The sequence below is a fragment of the Chiloscyllium punctatum genome, chromosome 42 (assembly GCF_047496795.1).
Source record: "Chiloscyllium punctatum isolate Juve2018m chromosome 42, sChiPun1.3, whole genome shotgun sequence".
In the NCBI taxonomy this organism is placed as follows: Eukaryota; Metazoa; Chordata; class Chondrichthyes; order Orectolobiformes; family Hemiscylliidae; genus Chiloscyllium; species Chiloscyllium punctatum.
Genome location: NC_092780.1, coordinates 60,203,191 through 60,217,911, shown reverse-complemented (window position 1 = coordinate 60,217,911; position 14,721 = coordinate 60,203,191).

Below are 14,721 nucleotides of genomic sequence, written 5' to 3'. Positions count from 1 at the left end.
CAGAGAGAGGTGGACAGAGAGAGAGGGGGACAGAGACAGGGGGACAGAGACAGGGGGACAGAGAGTGGGGACAGAGAGTGGAGGACAGAGATAGGGGAAAGAGAGAGGAGGCACAGAGAGGGTGGACAGAGATGGGGGGACAGAGAGTCGGGGGACAGAAAGTGGGGGGCAGAGAGTGGGGGGACAGATAGAATGGTGACAGAGAGGGGTGGGACAGAGAGAGGGGGACAGATAGAGGGAGCAGAGACAGGGGGAAACAGAGAGGGGGCCAGAGAGGGTGTGACAGAGAGAGAAGGGGACAGAGAGAGTTGGGAGAGACAGAGTGGGGAGAGACAGAGGGGGAAGAGACGGGGGATACAGAAAGTGGGGTACAGAGAGCGCGGGAGAAGAGAGTAGGGGACAGAGAGAGTGGAACACAGCATGGGGAACGGAGAAGGGGACAGAGAGGGAAATAACAGAGAGAGAGAGGTCAGAGAGAGGGGGACAGAGAGAGGTGTGGACAGAGACAAGGGGCAGAGAGAGAGACAGAAAGAGAGGGACAGAGTGAAGAGACTGAGAGAAGTGGACAGAGAGAGAGGGACAGAGAGTGGGGCGACAGAGATAGGCAGTCAGAAAGATGGGGACAGAGAGATGGGGAAAGAGAGAGAAGGACAGAGGCGCCGGACAGAAAAGGTAGAACAAAGAGTGGGGGACACAGAGAGAGGGACAGAGAGAGCGGGAACAGAGAGGCGGGACAGAGAGAGGGGATACATATAGAAGGGGGACAGAGAGAAGGGGGACAGAGAGAAGGGGGACAGAGAGAGGGACAGATAGATGGTGTCAGAAAGTGGGAGACAGAGAGAGGGGGACAGAGAGAGATGCGACAGAGAGAGGGGGTTCAGAGAGGGAGGCAGAGAGAGGGGGACAAAGAGAAGGGGGACAGAGAGAAAGGGGACAGAGAGAGAAGGGGACAGAGAGAAGGGGATGTAGAGAAGGGGGACAGAGAGTGGTGAACAGAGAGTGGGAAAAGAAAGAGGGGGGACAGGTAGAGAGGGGACAGAGAGAGGGGAGATAGAGTGGGGGTCAGAGAGAGTGGCGTCAGAGAGTGATGGGTGACAGCCAGAAAGGGACACAAAGCGGGGACAAAGAGAGGGGGACAGAGAGGGAGACAGAGACAGGGGACAGAGAGAAGGGACAGAGAGACGGGGACAGAGAGAAGGGACAGAGAGACGGGGACAGAGAGTAGGTGACGGAGAGAGGAGACAGCGAGTGAGAGGGGCAGAAAGTGAGGGGGCAGTGAGAGGGGGGCAGAGAGTGGGTAACAGAGAGAGGGAGACAGAGAGTAGGGGAGAGAGAGTGGGGGGACAGAGAGTGGGGGGACAGAGAGAGGGAGCAGAGACAAGGGGGCAGAGAGAGGAGGCCAGAGAGGGGGTGACAGAGAGAGGGGGACAGAGAGTGTGGGAACAGGGACAGGGCAGACAGTGAGGGGGGTACACAGAGAGGTGGTCAAAGAGTGGGTGACAGAGAGGGGGGGACAGAGAGATGGGGACCGAGAGAGGCGGACAGAGTGGGGGCAGAGCGAGGACGGCAGAGAGGGGTGGCAGAAAGTGGGGGGACAGTGAAAAGGGGACTGAATGAGGGGTTCACAGAGCGGGGGGTAAGTAAGAGGGGGCAGAGTGTGGGGAACAGAGAGAGGGGGACAGAGAGAGATGGACAGAGAGAGGGGGACAGAGTGAGGGGACAGAGAGAGCGGGACAGAGAGCGTGGGAACAGAGAGAGGGCGGACAGTTGGGGGGGACACAGAGACGGGGACAATGTGTGGTGGACAGAGAGGGGGGCGAAGAGAACGGGACAGAGCGAGGGGTGACAGAGTGAGGGGGGACAGAAACAGGGGGGATAGAGAGCGGGACATGGAGCGTGCAAAGAGAGAGAGGGGAGAGAGTGAGGGTGGACAGAGAGGGGAACTGAGAGTGGGGGGGAAGTGAGAGGGGGACAGATAGAGGGGACAGAAAGACGGGGTACAGGGAGTGGGGGGACAGTGAGGGGGGCAGAGAATGGGGGACAGAGAATTGGGGACAGAGAGTGGGGTGCAGAGAGAGGGGGCCTGAGAGAGAGGGGACAGAGAGAGTGGGGACATAGAGAGGGTGCAGAGAGTGAGGGGACAGAGACACGGGCAACAGAGCAAGGGGTGATAGAGAGAGGAGTGACAGAGTGTCAGGACAGAGTGAGGGGGAGGGGGAGAGAGAGAAGGGGGACAGAGAGAGGGGGTCAGTGAGAGGGGGTACAGTGAGACGGGGTACAGTGAGAGGGAGGACAGAGTTTTGGGGGAGAGAGTTTTGCAGGACAGAGAGTGGGGCAGACAGTGGGGGACAGAGAGAGAAGGGGACAGAGAGAGGTGGGAGAGACAGAGTGGGGAGAGACAGAGGGGGAAAAGACAGAGGTGAGACATAAAGTGGGTTACAGAGAGAGCGGGAAGAGAGAGAAGGGTACAGAAAGAGAAGGGGACAGTGAAAGGGGGTAGAGAGAGGGGGACAGAGAAAAGGAGACAGTGTGAGAGGGACAGAGAGAGGCGACAGAGAGCGAGAGGGGACAGAGGGAGGTGGGATAGAGAGGGGGGAGGGAGAAGGGGAGAGAGACAAGGGACAAAGAGGAGAGAGAGAGGTGGACCGAGAGAGGGGGACAGAGATGGGGAGTGAGATGGGGAGAGAGAGAGCGTGTAGAGAGGGGAGAGTGAGAGGGAACAGAGAGAGCGGGACAGAGAGGGGGTACACCGTGAGGAGGAAAGAGAGAGAGGGGGACAGATAGGGGGGACAGAGAGAGGGGGACAGAGAGAGGAGGACAGAGAGAGAGGGACAGAGAGTGAGGGATCAGAAAGAGGGGTCAGAGAGAGGAGGAAACGTGAGGGGGGTCGGAGAGAGGGTGAAAGAGAGGGGGACAGAGAGAGTGAGACAGAGTGGGGGACGGAACGACAGGGACAGAGAGATGGGGACAGAGAAAGAGGGGGACAGAGATAGGGGAGAGAAAGAGGGGGAGAGAGAGGGGTGAGAGAGGGGGGAGAGTGAGAGGAGACAGAAAAAGGGGAGACAGAGAGAGGGAAAGAAAGAGGGGGAAAGAGAGAGTGGGGACACAGAGAGAGGGGACAGAGAGAGGGGGAAAAGATAGAGGGGGACAGAGAGCGGTGGACTGAGCAAGCGGGAGCAGAGAGTGGTGGAAAGAGAGAGGGGGACAGAGCGAGGAGGGCAGAGAGAGGGGGGACAGAGAGCGGGGAAGTGAGAGGGGCAGAGAGAGTGGGGAGAGTGGGGGTGGGACATCAAGTGGGGGCAGAGATGGGCGAGAGAGGGGGGCAGAGAGAGCAGTGGAATGAGGGGGAGAAAGAGGGGATAGATGGAGGAAAGGGGGGTTAGGGAGAGAGGGAGGAGAGAGTGGGGGAGAAAGAGAGGGGAGAGAGACTGGGAGAGAGACGGGGAGAGAGAGGGGGAAGAGAGAGAGGAATCAGCGAGACTGGCAACCGAGAGACGGGGAGAGGGTGAGGGAAAGAGAGAGGTGGAGGACAGAAGGAGGGGGACAGCGAGGGGGAAGAGCGAAGGGGGAGATTGATGGGTGGAGAGCGAGAGGGGAGAGAGATGGCGGACAGAGAGTGGGGGACAGAGAGAGAGGTACAGCGAGTGGGAGACATAGAGAGGGGTGGTCAGAGAAAGGGGAATAGAGTCACGGGTATAGAGAGGGGGAAGAGAGAGAGGGTGAGAAAGAGTGGTTGAGAAATAGGGGACCAAGAGAGGGGGGCAGAGAGATGGGGGATAGAGAGAGGGGGACAGCGATGGGTGGGACAGAGAGTGGGGTACAGATAGAGGGGTGACAGAGAGGGGTTGGACAGAGAGGGGGGACAGTGAGAGGGAGCAGAGAGAGAGGGGACAGAAAAAGGGGGACAGAGAGGAGCGACAGGGAGAGGGGACAGAGAGAGGGGGACAGAGAGAGGGGGGAAAGAGGGAGTGGGGACAGAGAGAGGGGGTCAGAGAGAGAGGGCGGTGCAGAGACAGGGGGAATGGAGTGGGGGACAGAGATAGGCGGGACAGAGAGAGGGGGACAGAGAGCGCGGGGCCGGAGAGAGGGCGGCTAGAGAGAGATGGGCTAGAGAGAGGGTGAGTGAAAGGGGGGGAGAGAGGGGGGAGAGAGGGGAGAGAGAGTGGAGAAGGGGGTTTCAGCGAGAGGGGGAGAGACGGGGACAGAGAGAGAGGGAACAGAGCGAGAGGGATAGAAAGTGGGGGACAGAGAAAGTGGAACAGAGAGGTGAGGGACAGAGAGTGGGGTACAGCAAAAGGGGGGAGAGAGGGGGACAGGGAGTGGGGAGAGATGGGGGACAGCAAGTGAGGACAGTGAGGGTGGAGAGGGAGGAGAGAGAGGGGGAGAGAGGGGAGGGCAGAGCGAGAGGGGGAGTGAGGGGAGAGAACGGGGAGAGAGGGAAGGATAGGGAGGTTTCAGAGAGAGGGGGAACAGAGAGAGAGCGAACAGCGTGGGGGATAGAGAGTGGGGACCGAGAGAAGGGAACAGAGCAAGGGGACAGATAGAGGGAGAGACAGAAAGAGGTGGGATAGATCGGGGAGTGAGGGGTGAGAGAGAGGGAGAGAGGGGAGAGAGAGAGGGGAGAGAGAAGGGGAGAGAAAGGGGGACAGAGATGGGTATTGAGATGGGCAGAGAGAGAGGGAGAGAGAGAGGGTGCAGAGAGAGTGTGCAGAGAGAGGGGGGACAGAGAGAGGGTCGACAGAGAGAGGGTCTACAGAGGGGGAAGGGGGTGGGGAGAGAGACGGGGTGGAGAGAGGGAGGGGGTCAGAGGGGGACAGAGAGAGGTAGACAGAAAGACGGAGACTGAAAGCGGGGGGAGAGAGAGAGGGAGACAGAGACAGAAAGAGGGAGACCAAGAGAGGGGGACCGAGAGAGGTGGACATAGAGAGGGGGACATAGAGAGCGGGCAGAGACCGGGGTCCAGAGTGCTGGAGATGGAGACTGCTTGACATTTGGAGTGGGGGGCAGAGAGAGGGGGACAGAGTGAGGGGGACAGAGAGAGGGTGAGAGAGAGGTTGCAAAGAGAGGGGGGCAGAGGGCGGCCAGAGAGAGGGGGACAGAAAGGGAGAGCAGAGAGAGGGGGGCAGAAAGGAGGGAGACAGAGAGGAGAGGGGCAGACCGTGGGGGACAGAGCGAGGGGGAGAGAGGTGGGGAGAGAGAGGGGGGGTGGAAGAGAGAAGGGGACAGACAGTGGGGGGCAGAGCAAGGGGACAGAGCACGGGGACAGAGAGCGGGGGACACAGAGGAGGGAACAGGGAGAGGGAGCACAGAGAGAGGGGGACAGTGAGCAGGGGAAATAACGAGGTGGACAGAAAACGGGGGACAGAGAGCAGGAAACAGAGAGGGCAGACAGAGAGAGGGGACTGAGAGAGGAAGACAGGGAGGGGGCAGCGATAGGGGGCACAGAAAGGGGCGACAGAGAGGGGGGAACAGAGCAAGGGGGGAGTGAGAGGGGGTAGTGGGGACAGATGGAGGAGGAGAGATAACGGGGAGAGAGAGGGGATAGTGAGGGGGGAGTGAGAGAGGGTAGAGAGAGGGAGATATAGGGTGGGAGAGAAGGGGAGAGAGATGGGGAGAGAGAGAGAGGGGGACAGAGAAAGGGGGGACAGAGAGTGGGAGGCTAGGAGAGAAGGCAGAGAGAGATTGACAGAGAGGGGGAAGAGAGAGCGGGGAGCAGAGAGAGGGGCAAAAGAGAGAGGTGGACATAAGGAGAGGGCGGGCAGAGAGAGGGTGAGACGAAGAGCGGGTCAGAGAGAGGGGGACAGATAGTGGGGGGACAGAGAGGGACATAGAGAGGGGGGACAGAGAGGGGGGACAGAGCGTGGGGACAGAACGAGGGTGTCATGGAGAGGGGGTCAGAGAGAGGGGGTCAGAGGTTGTGGGACAGAGTGAGAGGGATAGAGAGTGGGGACATAGAGGGGGGGACAGAGAGAGGGGCGACAGAGATGGTACAGAGAGTGGGGACAGAGAGAGGGGTCAGAGAGAGGGTGAGAGAAAGAGGGGCACAGAGAGTGGGGGGCCAGAGAAAGGGGGCCGGGGGGGGGCGGCAGAGAGAGGGTGGACAGAGAGTTGGGGAGAGAGAGTGGGGGGAGCGAGAGACGGGGAAAGAGAGGGGAGACGGGAGCAGAGAGGGGGAGATAAAGACTGTGGGGACAGTAAGAGGGGGACAGACTTGCGGGACAGAGAGAGGGGTGACAGAGAGCGAGAGGGGTCAGAGAGAGGTGGGATAGAGATGGGGGAGGGAGAAGGGGAGAGAGACAAGGGACAAAGAGAGCAGAGAGAGAGGTGGACCGAGAGAGGGGGACAGAGATGGGGAGTGAGATCGGGAGAGAGAGAGCGTGTAGAGAGGGGAGAGAGAGAGGGAACAGAGAGAGCGAGACAGAGAGGTAGTACACCGTGAGGAGGACAGATAGAGGGGGACAGATAGGGGGGACTGAGAGAGGGGGAGAGAGAGAGGGGACAGCGTGAGGGGGACAGCGTGAGGAGGACAGCGTGAGGAGGAGAGAGGTGGAGAGGGGGGCGGTGAGGGGGAGTGAGAGGGGAAGAGAGCGGGAGAGGGAGGGGTAAAGAGAGAGGGGGACAGACAGTGCGGGACAGAGCGCAGAGGACAGAGAGTGGAGGACAGAGAGTGGGGACAGAGAGCGGGGAACAGAGAGAGGGGGACTGAGAGAGGTGGACAGAGAGAGGGGGACATAGAGAGAGGGACATAGACAGGGGGCAGAGAGAGAGCGGGACAGAGAGAGGGGATAGAGAGAGGGGGACAGAGCGAAGGGGCCAAACAGAGGGGAACAGTGAGAGGGTGAGACACAGAGAGTGGGGACAGAGAGGAAGACTGAGAGAATGGGTGACATCGAGAGGGGGACAGAACGTGGGGGACAGAGTGAGAGGGCAGAGCGAGGGGACAGAGAGAGGGGACAGAGAGAGGGGACAGAAAGAGGGGACAGAGAGTCGACAGAGAGAGAGACGGACAGAGAGGAAGGGACAGAGCGAGGGGGACAGAGAGAGGGGGTCAGAGAAAGGGGGGCAGAGAGAGGGTGAAAAAGAGAGGGGTACAGAGAGAGAGGGGGACACAGAGAGGTGGGCAAAGAGCAGAGGGACAGAGCGAGGGGGGACAGAGCGGGGGGTGAAAGAGCGAGTGAGTGAGAGAGATGGGGCAGACAGAGGGTTCAGAAAGATGAGGACAGCTATGGGGCAGAGATGGGAGAGAGAGTGGACTGTGAGCGAGAGAGAGATGGCGAGCGAGATGGGGAGAGAGGGGATAGAGAGGAAGAGAGAGGAGGGAGAGGTAGGGGCAGTGGAAGGGGAGACAGAGGGGAGAGTTAAGTGGAGAGGTAGGTGGAGACGTAGGGGAGTGGTAGGAGAGAGAGGGGGAGATGTAGGGGGAGTTTTAGGGGAGGGGGAGAGGTGAGGAGAGGTAGGGGAGAGGTTGGGGTGAGGTAGGGGCGAGGGAGGGGGCGAGGTATGGGGAGAGGTAGGGGCAGAGAGGGGGAGAGTTAGGGGAGAGGGAGGGGATAGGTAGGGGGAGTGAGAGTGGTCGAGCGAGGGGGAGAGAGAAGGCTTAGAGAGAGATAGATTAGAGAGAGATAGAGGGGAGGGGGAGTTGAGTGAGGAGGGGTTGAGAGAGGAGGTCAAGATAGGGGTGTAGAGAGTGGCGGAGAGAGAGTGGTGAGAGGGGGAGGGGACAGAGGGAGAAGAGGGGGAGAGGAGGGAGAGGGGGGTGGATACAGAGAGGCGGAGAGATGTGAGTGTAGGGAGCGGGTAGAGAAACGGGTGTAGAGGGAAGGGAGTATAGATAGGGGGCTAGAGAGAGCGGGGTAGAGAGAGAGGAGGTAGAGACGGGCGTAGAGAGAGGGTGCTAGAGAGAGGGAGTAGAGAGGGGAGTAGAGAGGGGGTTGGGAGAGCGGGGTAGAGAGAGTGGAGTAGAGAGAGGAGGGGACAGAGAGGAGGGTAGAGAGTGGGGGCTAAAGAGAGAGTGCTAGAGAGAGGGCGTTAGAGAGAGGCCGTAGAGAGTGGGGGGGTAGAGAGAGAAGGGTGCAGAGAGGCGGCTGGAGAGAGAGGGTGGAGAACGGGGGTGGAGAGTGAGGGGGTAGAGAGAGGGGTATACAGAGAGGAGAGAGTGGGGATAGAGAGTGGGGGAGAGAGAAGGAAGAGAGAGGAGGAGAGAGAGATATGGAGTGAGAGGGGGAGAGAGATGGGAAGAGAGAGGTGAGGGTGAGAGGGTTTGAGAGAGGGAGTGAAGAGAGGAGGGCGGAGAGAAGGAGTGGAGAGAGAGTGGTGGGTTTGGAGAGAAAGGGTTGGAGAGAAGGGGTTGGAGAGAGGGGGTGGAGAGGGGGGTTTGGAGAGAGGTGTGGAGCGAGGGTGTGGAGCGAGGGTGTGGAGAGAGGTGGGTGGAGAGAGGGGGTGGAGAGAGAGGGGTTGGAGAGTGGAGGGTGGAGATAGGAGTGTGATGAGACGGGCGTAGAGAGTAGGGTTTGAAAGAGAGGTGTGGAGAGAGGGGGTGGAGAGTGGGGGGGTTGGAGAGATGAGCGTGGAGAGACGGGGTGGAGGGAGTGGAGTAGAGAGGGGTGTGGAGAGAGGAGGGTGGAGAGGGGGGTGGAGAGGGGGGTGGAGAGAGGGGCGTGGAGAGAGGGTTTTGGAGAGAGGGGCGTGGAGAGAGGGGCGTGGAGAGAGACGGGTGGAGAGAGGGGGGTTGGAGAGATGAGTGTGGAGAGAGGGGACAGAGAGGGAGGGGGTGGAGAAAGGGGGGTGGAGGGAGGTGGAGAGCGGGACGAAGAGAGGGTAGTGAGAGGGGGGTAGAGAGAGGATGGTAGAGAGAGTGGCGAGACAGAGGGGGAAAGAGAAGGTTTATAGAGAGGGGTAGAGAGAGGGGGTAGAGACGGGGTAGAGACAGGGGATTAGAGAGAGCTGAGAGAGGGGGTAGAGAGAGGGGTAGAGAGAGGGGTATAGAGTGAGGCGGGTAGGGAGAGGGATGTAGAGAAATGGGGTAGAGAGAGGGGGTGGAGAGAAGGGTGTCGAGTGAAGGGAGTCAAGAGAAGGGTATCGAGACACGGGCAGAGAGAGGGGGCAGAGAGAGGGGAAATCGAGAGAGAGGGGAGAGAGGGAGTGAGGGGTGAAAGAGGGGAAGAGAGAGGTGCGAGCAAGAGAGATGGGCGAGAGAGGGGGTGAGCGAGCGAGAGAGGTAGAAGTGTGAGTGAGAGAGGGGATGGAAATGAGGGACAGAGTCTGAGAGTGCAAGAGAGAGAGTGTGAGAAAGGGACAAGGGAAAGGAAGATAGATAGAGAGGGGGAGAGCGAGATAGGGAGAGATAGAGGGCGAGCCAGAGAGCGGGACATGGGGAGAGGCACACGAGGGAGAGAGAGAGTTGGGTGAGAGAGAGGGATAAGGTGGAGAGTGAGTGAGGGGGTGGGAGAGAGAGTGAGTGATGGGAAGAGAGATAGAGTAAGAGGGTGAGGGGTGAGAGAGAATGAGAGTGAGGGGTTGAGAGAGGAGATGGAGAAAGAGAGACAGAGAGTCAGAGAGAGAGAGATGTCTCAGGGAGGACCAGCACAGTGGAGATGAGAGCAGGACCCTCACAAGATGGTGGGAATGAAGCCTAGAATGTTGCTGTTCCTTGCCCAGCTCTGTATCGATGTCCTGTTTTCCGGGTTTGGATACAGAAGACCACAAACTCCTCCCTGTGCTGTTTACTGTGAGTCATCTTACCCGCTGCCGGATTTACTGAAGGCTCCAAATCTCACTCTCCATCTCTGTCTGGCTGACCAAGCATGTTTGATGCGGTTATTGACGAGACAGGAGTTAGGAATTCGGCTGAGACATGAACATCCTGATTACCTGCAGGAGACAGAGTAATAGACAGATTGGGAAACTAGACTGATGCAATGGAGGATGGCATTCAGTCCCACAGATATCTGGAAAATCCCAGTGTCCATCCATGGCCTGTGCTGCCACGTCTCTCCAGATTAAGGATTTCTGTTGGCTCAGGATCTGGAGTAGCTGCAAGAGTGAGAGACACTGACAGAGGCAGCAATTAGACCCACACAGTGAGGGATACCACATGGAGAGAGATTGAGTGATATTACCAGTGTGCTGGGAGGTATCAGGATCACACAATGGTCATGATGAAAGGGGTTTGATTCATGGTGCATGGGGATCAGTACTCACTGACGGGTGAGCTATGAGTGGGACAGGTGATGGCCTCATGCTATTCTCACCAGACCGTTCATCCAGAAGTTAATGCCAGTGTCCAGTGTCCCCACCTAGCTGCCTAATATCCTTTCAGGAAGGAAATCTGTTATAGGCAGCGGGTCTGGTCTACATATGATCCAGACCCAGAGCAATGGGGTTGACTCTCAACTCCCCCTGAAATGATCCAGGAAGCCACTCATCTCAAGGGCAGCTCGGGGTGGGAAATACACACTGGCGAGCCAGAGACAACAATATCACATGAGAGAATTAAAAACAAAACTCCTGGGAGCAGGGTCCTGACCAGACACGGCTTACGTAGAGTGCTTTAAACTGACAGAGAGGATTCAGAGAGTTCAGGTGAAAAGAGCTTTCCAAATCCAAACAGAAAATGACGAAGTAGCTGAAGAAAAGCAGAAAGGAACGGGAAGAGACAGAGTTTAACTGAAACTGTACATCAGTGAATTGGACTGTGACAAGAAATTGTGGAAAGAACCAATCGTAATGTTCTTTTTTTGGAATGGACAAAGTCTCTGCAATAAGGTGGATGGACTGTGGCACAGAGATAAATGAGCTTTAGTGGTGACACAATAAACAAAAGGTGGAGCATGAATATTCTATTGTACACCTCCTTGAGGGGTCTCAGGGAGTGCAGGATGGGTAACCCTGAAAGTCATGGGTAACAAAGGCATTACAGAGAAAGCATTTGGCTTCAGATGATGCAGCTGAATCAGCCTGAATGCAGATTCTGGGTAACACGTGTCATTACTCAACCCTGTTACACATTCCAATGAATTCCTGTGTAATGCAAAGGCCTGTGATCATTTTGGGAGACTTCAGTCTTTGTATAATCTGGGATAGTCACATCCGCAGAAGTGATGTTCTCTGAACTCTTCTTTGAATGTTTGTGTCAGTGTTTCTTTGAATAACACATTGTGCAATTGGCCAGGGATGTGGCTATCTCAGATCGACGCAGAGTGAAGGAGTAATGTCACACTGAGATATCCTCTGGGAGGTTGTAGCGTAGTGGAATTCAGCGAGATGATGGATTTTTAAAGTGACCATAAAAGCACACCCTCCAATCAAAACCAAAGCCATTGACATGTGTTGACCAAGGTAAACAGGGGAAACAGTGAAGTGTATGGCTGGAAATGGAGAGTTGAAAATATTTAGTCATAGAGATGTACAGCACAGAAACAGACCCTTTGGTCCAACTCATCCATGCCACCCACATATCCTATCATAATCTCGTCACATTTGCCAGCACTTGGCCAAAATCCCTCTAAACTCTTCCTGTGTGTACACCCATCCGAGATGGCTTTTAAATGTAGTAATTGTACCAGCCTCCACCATTTCATCTGGCAGTTCATTCCATACAAGCAACACCCTCCACATCAAAACGTCGTCCCTTACGTCCTTTTATATCTTTCCCCTCTCATCCTGAACCTAGGCCTTCCAGTTCTGGACTACTCCACCCCAGGGAAAAGACTGTGTCTGTTTATCCTAACCATGCCTCCATTTGGTTACCCCTCAGCCTCAGATATTCCAGGGAAAACAGGCCCAGCCCATTTAACCTCTCCCTGTAGCTCAAATCTCCAATCCTGTCAGCATCTTTGTAAATCTTTTCTGAACCCTTTCAATTTACACAATATCGTTCGATAGACAGGAGACAATAATTGAGCGCAATATTCCAGAAGTGGCTTATCTAATGTCCTGTACAGCCACAACATGACCTCCCAACTCCTCTGCTCAATGCTCTGATCAATAAACACAAGCACACCAAATGCATTCTTCACGATCCTATCGACCCTCAATTCTCCTTTCACGGAAAAATGAACCGGCACTCCAAGGTCTCTTTGTTCGGAAACACTCCCTAGGACCTTACCATTAATTGTATAAGTCCTGCGAAGAGTTGCTTTTCCAAAATGCAGCACCACCCATTTATCGAAATTAAGTCCATCTGTCATTCCGCAGCCCATTGGCCCATCAGTTCACAATCCCGTTGTAATGTGAAGTAACATTCTTCACTGTCCACTACACCTGCAATATTGGTGTTATCTGCAAACTTACTAAATATACGCGCTATGTTCACATTCAAATCATTTGTATAATTAATGGAAAGTAGTGGACGCAGCATCGATCCTTGTGGCACTCCACTGGTCACAGGTCTCCAGTCTGAAAAACAACCCTTCACAACCACCCTCTGTCTTCTACCTTCGTGCCAGTTCTGTATCCAAATTACTGGTTTTCCTTGTATTCCATGAGATCGATCCTTGCTGTCCAAGCGCCCATGTGGAAACTGTTTGAATATCTTACTGAAGTCCATATCACTCACATCCACCGCGCTGCCCTCACCACTCCCTTTGTTACTTCAAAAAACTCAATAGCTTGAAACATGATTTCCCACACACAAAGCAATGCTGACTATCCCCAGTTAGACATTGCCTTTCTAAATACATGTAATCCCTGTCCCTCATGTATCCATATTTCAATGTGCCCACGACTGACGTCAGGCAAACCAATCTGTAGTTCCCTTGCTTGTCCTTACCACCCTTCTTAAACAGTGGCACCACGTTAGCCAACCTCCAGTCTTCTGGCACTTCACCTGTGACTATCGATGATACAAATATCTCAGTAAGAGGTACAACAATCATTTCTCTAGTTCCCACAGAGATCGAGAGTACACCTGATAAGGTCCTGGGGATTTATCCACCTTTATGCGTTTCAAGACATCCAGCACCTCCTCCTCTGTAATGTGGGCATTTTGCAAGATGACATCATCTATTTCCCAATGCTATTTCACAAACGATCATCCTATTCTATACCTTCTATGTCCATCTCTACAGGAAATACTTGTTCTGTATCTCCCCCATCTCCTGCAGCTCCACGTGCAGGCTGCCTTGATCTTTGAGGGGTCCTATTCTCTCCCCAGTAACCCTTTGGCCTTTATGCATTTGTAAAAACCCTTTGGATTCTCCTTAACCCTATTTGTCAAAGCGAACTCATGTCCCCTTTTTGCCCTCCTGATTTCCATCTATCCCTACACAACACTGCAATGACCCCCTCCCTGACTGATCCCTACCCAACACTGCAGTCTCCCCCTCCCGGACTGATCCATACCCAACACTGCACTAACCCCCTCCCTGACTGATCCCTACCAAACACTGCACACACCCCCTCCCTGACTAATCCCTACCCAAAACTGCAATCTTCCCCTCCCTGACTGATTCCTACCCAACACTGCAATATCCCCCTCCCTGACCGATACCAACCCAATACCGCAATCTCTCCCTCCCTGAATGATCCCTACCCAACACTGCACTCATCCTCTACCTGAATGATCCCTACCCAAAAATAAATCACCTCCTCCCTGACTAAACTCCACCCAACTCTTCATTCTGCCGCTTCTTAACTAGTCCCGACCCAACACAGTAATCACCCTCTCCCTGGCTCATCTCTTTCCAAAACTCTCCCTCCCTGACTGATCTCCAACAAACAAAGCAATCTTCCCGTCCCTGACCCATCTCTCTCAGATCAGGTCAGTGAGATGCAAGTATTAATATTTCATCCTTTCGTTTGTGTATTTGACTATTACAACATTGAGAGAACACGATGTGCTGTCAATCTCCAGAGGGTTAGATGGAGGCACTTTGAGGAAGCTTTCTTCCAGATCTAAATCCATTCTCAAACTAATCTGGGATATTTACATGAGAACCATTTCAGTGAAGATTCACTTTGAATCCTTTTTGTGCCTTGCTATCGTTAGCTGGAAACACTGAAAACCAGGGCAGTACTGTTCCTGGGAAATTTGATGGGAGACAGATTAAATGGAGATTTCTGGTTCCCATTCCTTCACATGGAAGGGATAAAGTCCCACAAGTGAACATTAAGATGCTGAAGGTTTTGTCTAGTTATTTCTAAAAACAAGGTACAACCCAACCGGAATGTTCGGAGTGAGGTGACAGTGGGGGAGCACTTGGAACCAGTAGCCATTGTTCTATTAATATTGTAATCATTGTGGAGTGAGACAAAATGTTCCACACGTGCTCTTTCTACATTGGGGAAAAGCAAATTTTGACGGAATTAGCCAGCAGCTTGCAGGGGTTGGTTTGAGAAGTTTGTTTGCAGGCAAAGGGACCTCTGGCAAGTGGAAGTTCTTTAAATGTGGGTCAGCTACAGTTCAAGATGTGTACATTCCTGTGAGTGTGAAAGGCAAGTTTGGCAGGAATAAGGAACCCTGGATGACAAGAGACATTGGCGCTTTATCAAGAAAAAAAAGCAAGCATGGCTCAGATACAGGCAGCTGGGGTCAAGGGAACTCCTGGGGATAAATAGGGGATACAAGAGTTTACTGAAGAAGGAAATCAGGAGGGCAGATGACCTTGGCTGAGAAGATTTGGGTGAATCCAAATCGATTCCTGAAGTTTATTAAAGGAAAAAGAATAGCTAAAAAGAGACTAGGACACTTCAAGGACTAAAGTGGACATGTATGTGCAGAAT